At 45.6% G+C, this 5,915-nt stretch overlaps 1 pseudogene; it reads right to left on the bottom strand.

Annotated features, from left to right (window-relative positions):
* Window positions 1–2,583: 2,583 nt before the first annotated feature.
* Window positions 2,584–5,506, bottom strand: LOC112879440 (annotated as a pseudogene).
* Window positions 5,507–5,915: the final 409 nt, after the last annotated feature.

Raw genomic sequence — 5,915 nt, 5'->3', positions numbered from 1 at the left:
TAGGCTAGCTGACCGATCCGCTCCGATCCGGTGGCGGTCGCTGTCCGCACGTTGATCGGCCACCAAGCCCAATCAGTGCGTAGCTTCTCCGGCTCGATCGCTCTTCGCTCGGCGGACCTAGCGAGCGGCCGGCCAACAGGCTGCTGGGTCGCCGGGTCGCGTCAACTCGTGACGGTTAATTGGCCACATCCGCCGTGGATAGCGAGGGCAGTAACTGAAGGGACACGCGAGATAGGGGGGGGGGGCGCAAAAACAAAAAGAAAAATCAATGCACATTATAAAATTTATTGATAAAATTAGATCAAATTTATGTAAGAAATCAATGCAAAAACTAAAAGAAAGATAGTTTTTCGTTGGCAGAATAGCCGATTTCATCCTCAAACTTTTAGTCGAGCGTCAACTTTATCTCTAAACTTCCAAAATAACCGTTTCGATCCATCTTTTGCATGGAACTCAATTTAATCTTTCGTTCTATATGTGTTGCCATATTGGCAATGCCATGTCAACATCCAAGTGTTCCAGTTTTTAGTAACAATATATATTGGTTCACACGTACTTAAAGATGATACATCAAAGCTTTAAGTTATGTCTATATGATTTTTTTTCTAAAAAAAGAAACTTTTACACATATATAATAATATGTTCGGGATCAACTCCTTTCCTTAAAAATGGTACGTATTTAGTTTCATCAATGTGAACCGGATGGTATCAACATTCATATCCATGTAGGAAGCGGGACTCAATTGAGCCGGATGGAGGAGTTTGATGGCTGAAATGATCGTCTTAGAAGTTTAGCGACAAAGTTGAGTTTTGACTGAAAGTTTGAGGATAAAGTTGACTATTCTATATATTTATCTGGCTCTCCTATAATTTTCTCCTCAGTTCCGCCACTGAACAGCGTGGTTACGCCGGACATGCTGGGAGCTAGCCAGCTAATCATCGTTAAAAACAGTCAAGTCCCAATCCGAAAGGCTGGAATCTATTCCGATTTTACTCTAAACTTCCAGCCATAATAATCCGTAATTTTGTTCCACATATAATGTATGTCCAGTGAGAACGATGGCCAGTAGTGGCACTATGAGAGGTTGCTCTCTGCAAAAGAGAAAGGGAAGACATAACGGGCGAAAGAGATGTCCAAGTGCCAACATGTTTACAGGTTGTCGTGGCCTTCTAATGAAAAATTGTGACATGTCTTTTCACTTAAGAAAACTGTAAAGCATCTAGAAGTAGTAAATCCTGCATAGTACTAACTAGTTGAAGTTAAAGTTTGGTATATTGGGTAGCTAGCTGCATAGTACTAACTAATTTTATGAGAAATTTGTTATGACTTGTGAAGCTGAGCTCTCATGCATTTTGCTGGAATTTAGGAGCCCCACTTAGGATCAAGAAGGTGTGTGGTTCTCATGCCACACTGTTCCTCATCACACAATTAGATTAGTTTGTGATCCACAAAGCCAGCAAATGTGATTGATACCCATCTTGTCCTGTAAAAGAATAGCTATAGCCAAACATGCGGCAGAGACAGATGCTACCGCGTAAAATTCTTGATGATGCGGTGAAACCGTGTGTGAAAGCAACGGCTTACACAGGCAGCAACCTTGGAAAGGTAAAAAAAACACGGCACCTTTCTTGTCCTGCACAGAAGTGAACATTTGTTCTCCACAAGGAGGCATACTCCAACATTTAATTACCAAAAATGTTGGAGTGCGCGAAAGTCACCCGTCAAGGCGTGAAGCAAGTGTAAAATGGCACGCAACTTACCGGACCTCTCCTAAAATTACCCAATATGAACACGCATCCATTCCACAATTGTCAATTTTCCAGAGTGGGTGTTCTAGTGTACTTTGACGGTTATGGGTATAGATGCATGGAAGCAAGTTGTTCCAGTTGTATATATGAAAGTGACGTTGGATTTAGAGTATCTCCAAAAGACTAGGTATATCCCTAGCTAAAAATAGAGATTTGGAGGCTAGCTAAGAAATAAGCTTCTAAACTAGGAGGTAACCAACACCCTAGCTAAAACTGAACTCTCCATATTAAAAAAAAAAAAGACCCACGTCATCTTCTGAAGGGTCGCTGCGCCGCGCCTCGCGATCTCCCGCGACGCCGCGCCGCTGGCCATCTCAAGCTGTGTAACTGATAAACATTCCTGCCAAAATAAGACTAATTGTATACTGGCCTAACGATCTGTGCAATACCTAATTGCCTAACTGAACCGAAAAGAAAGCAAAAGACAAGGGACTCCAACAAGGAGTTCAACAGCGACACTAGCTAGAAGCTTGAACAGGACTCTGAAAGCAGCGACAAAACCTGAAGTTGAACAGGACTCTGACGAACTGAAACTCTGAAACAAAGACACTAGCTAGGAAGATTTTTTATCTCAAGCAGCAGTCCAGTGCATATATATGATAAACATTACCCTGATAATTAAGATAACAATACCCATAATTTAAAATCTAGACCACGTCACTGAAATCTATATATGATAAATAGTACCCATAATTAAGATAACATCACTTCCAAAAAAGATAACAGTTTAATCACTTCCAAAGATCACGGAACCTGATCTAAAAGTACACAAATCTAGATATTCAAACACCTGGCAAGAATCTTATTCTTACGATCTTCATAATACTCTGCTGTTCATATGTCATTGAGCTCAAATCCAAATCAATAATTCTATCCTCTTCCCGCTCTCTCTCAAACTCAAACTTTTCTCTACCCAGTTTGATCCTTTTTTCCTGTAGGGTAAAGGTTTTGTTGCACCTCTCTTCTTTCTTCAACTCTTTCTCAAGGTCAGCTTCTTTCTTCTTTGCCATTAGATAGTTCACTGCTTTGATGGTTCTACCCTGCCGTAGCTTTTGTTTCTCCCTCTTCTTTCCGTCCGATCTTCCTGCTTGTTGAGCATCAAAACCACCGGCGGCATCAGGGCCATCAGGTTCCACTGATGCATGACTTGAATTAGCCATTGTCTTCTGTTTCTTCTTTTTGCTTGTTTTTTTAGCACATCCAATTTCCTTCCGCCTCTCCATCCACTTGGGCTTGTCCTTCAGGATATTCCAACAATGCATCAAGGTAAACCTCCTCTGAACAGGGCACATGCATTTGCAATCTGCACAATTGAAACCAAAATTAATATGAAAAATATAAACTGAGACAAATGATCAATCACTGAAATAATGTGTATACTTTGTCATCAACTCTGGAACCACTATGGTTCCTAGTCTCTATCCTGGACACACATCCACAAAATAAATTCACGTCATGTTGTACGGTGGACCAATGATTCATTAAAGAAACTTCGGTACGCGTTGACTCGAACTCTTTGTTTGCATGGAAATAGTCATGTATTCTTGCTCAATATATGCCCTGTGATTGATCAACTTCTTGAATAGGATCTGTCGTTAAATACAGATAGGGGTACCTCCTACTAATGTGTCCAGCTCGAGGGACGCGAGGTTATCCGTAACCTTGCACTAAGCTTCTGGGCGACAGGATGTACGGCTCGGGCCTGACAAGTGGGGGCACGATCTCCGGACCTCCCCCCACGTACTAGCAGGTCCGGTGCCTCCACATGCCCGCAAGGACGAAGTGCTTAGGAACAGCTACCACAGGCCCGGACCACCGCGGGATGGTCTTGGACCCCCGCGTGAAGAAGCCGGACCCCCAGGGGGCCTGAGCACCTGGACCAGCCAGGGGGCCCGGACCTCCCATCCCACCGGGTGGGGGTCCGTGCCGCCACGTGCCCCTGAGGAAGCGACCGCTAAACCAGCACCGCCACGTGTTCGGTGGACTCCAGCCTTCTGCAATAAGCCAGCCCAACTACCGTATTAAATGCGGGTGGTTGGGGTGCGCGTGCCCGAGACAGCGCATGGGCTGCCCTCTGACACGTTGGGCAGGTATGGGTGACATCACGATAAGCCCGCCAGTTACCGAGGCGGCGCGTCACGTCACAGCGCCGCATGCATGGGCGATGGGCGTATAGTCACATCACAGCGCCGCGCGCGTGGGCGAAGGGTTATTATGACCTGCTACAGGAAGGCCACGGCGTGCGCTGCTACAGTGCGCAAAGGCTACAGCACGACAGGTCAGTATAGCCCCTTCGCCTGTCAGCGGGAGCTGACTCTACAGCGACAGCACGACTCCCTCTACGCATGTCAGCGACAGCAGACCCTATGCTAGCAAGACGGTACAAGACTATATCCAGACGGAGGATACACACGGAGGCTGATAAGGAAGATCTCCGGATCTGAGATATTTAAGTCTCCAATGTGTACGTTTTAATATGTCGCCGGGCCCACATGTCGGGACTCCGCACAGTGTACGCCCTCCCCTTGAGCCTATAAAAAGGAAGAGCGCGCACGGTAGAACACAAGCTCTCACGAACACTGAAGTTCCACGAACTCACAAGCAATACAACACACAGTGGACGTAGGGTTTTACGCTCCGGCGGCCCGAAACACTCTAAACCCTTGTGTGCTTCTCGTGTTCATACGCCTCCAGATCGAGCATTTCTTAACTTGTCCCAAACTCATCCTAAACTAGGATTAGATGGATGCACTCCGCTATCCGGCTGGAGAAATCCTCTGATAGGATGCATACCCATATTGAGCCAAGCTGACGCAAGAAGTTTGTCCTACTGAGTACTGAAATTTTTGGTTCTACCCCGAGAACTCTTGGCTGCTGCATGATCTTCATTGATGGTTGGCTCACTAGTATTTGTGGGAATTTGAGATTCTTCAACATCATTGACTAGGAGCTCAGTGAAATACCCTGATTGTGTACCACCTGTCACAGAAAAATAATATCATTCTTAACAGTTTGTAATGCAAATGATACCTTATAGGAAATTATATCAGTTCATGATCCAAGTATATGTACCATTAAAGAAAGCTGAATTGCTCTAAATTGGTTGGCCTAAATGATGCGAATTTAGTGTAACTCTCAACATCACCCCACTGAACTCACTGAAATAAGAAAGTAATGCTGCTATCTCAGAAAAAAAACACTAAAAGGACTATTATACAATAACTGCATGCTGGTACTTGACATATATGCAGACTATGCAACAGAAGTCATAGTACCACACAAAGTCATTGCTAGGAACTGCATGCTGGTTACTTAGGATTCAGAAACAACATAAAGGTTACTTAGGATTCGAGTTTCAGAAGTATTTTCTTTTTAAGGTGAAAAAGGATGAAACACATGTTTCTCCAGTCAATGCAACATGACAAGCAGAGCTGAAGTACATAATAAGTAGCTCATGGCCTCTAGATTAATCAACAGATTTTTCCAAAGATCAATCCAGCATTTCAACAGTACCATTCATAGGCTAATAAGCCACTCGTGCAAAATGAACCAATAAGAAAAAATTGAACAATTACAACCGGCATCTCACCAGTGTAGGGCTCATCCCCGTCGAATTGCTCAGCATTGAGCAGATCATCTGGCATCCAGCGGCACATCGGTTGATCCAACCCGGAGGCATGTGCCTCCGGATCCACCCTTCCTGGCGCAAACTGAAAAAAGGGAAGAGCCTCTGCGGATCCATTCCACAATCTGGTTGCCCCAGCCGCCGTTGAATAGCGATGCAGCGGTCCGTACATGGCAGCGGGGGCGGCGGCGGCGAGGGAGCAAGGGCGCGGGAGCGGCGTGGGTGTGCGGGCAGGATGGCGTGAGGGAGGAAAAATTGGCACGAGGCCGGCCGAGCGGGAGGGCGGGATGGCGCGCGAGGGGGATGGCGAGTCCCAGGCGCTCGGCAAAGATGTCTAGCGGAGAGGGACCGATGCTGAGCGAGATGCAGAGGCGAGGTAGAAGGCGAGTCCGTTGGAACGGGGATTGAGCATTTTCTTTTCTTTTTACCGAGTCCAACAGTTTACCGAGCCTTTTGAAGATGCTCAGTGTCTTTTAACTTA

This window comes from Panicum hallii, chromosome 2 (genome assembly GCF_002211085.1).
Source record: "Panicum hallii strain FIL2 chromosome 2, PHallii_v3.1, whole genome shotgun sequence".
Lineage (NCBI taxonomy): Eukaryota > Viridiplantae > Streptophyta > Magnoliopsida > Poales > Poaceae > Panicum > Panicum hallii.
This window is presented reverse-complemented; position numbering and strand designations above follow the sequence as displayed.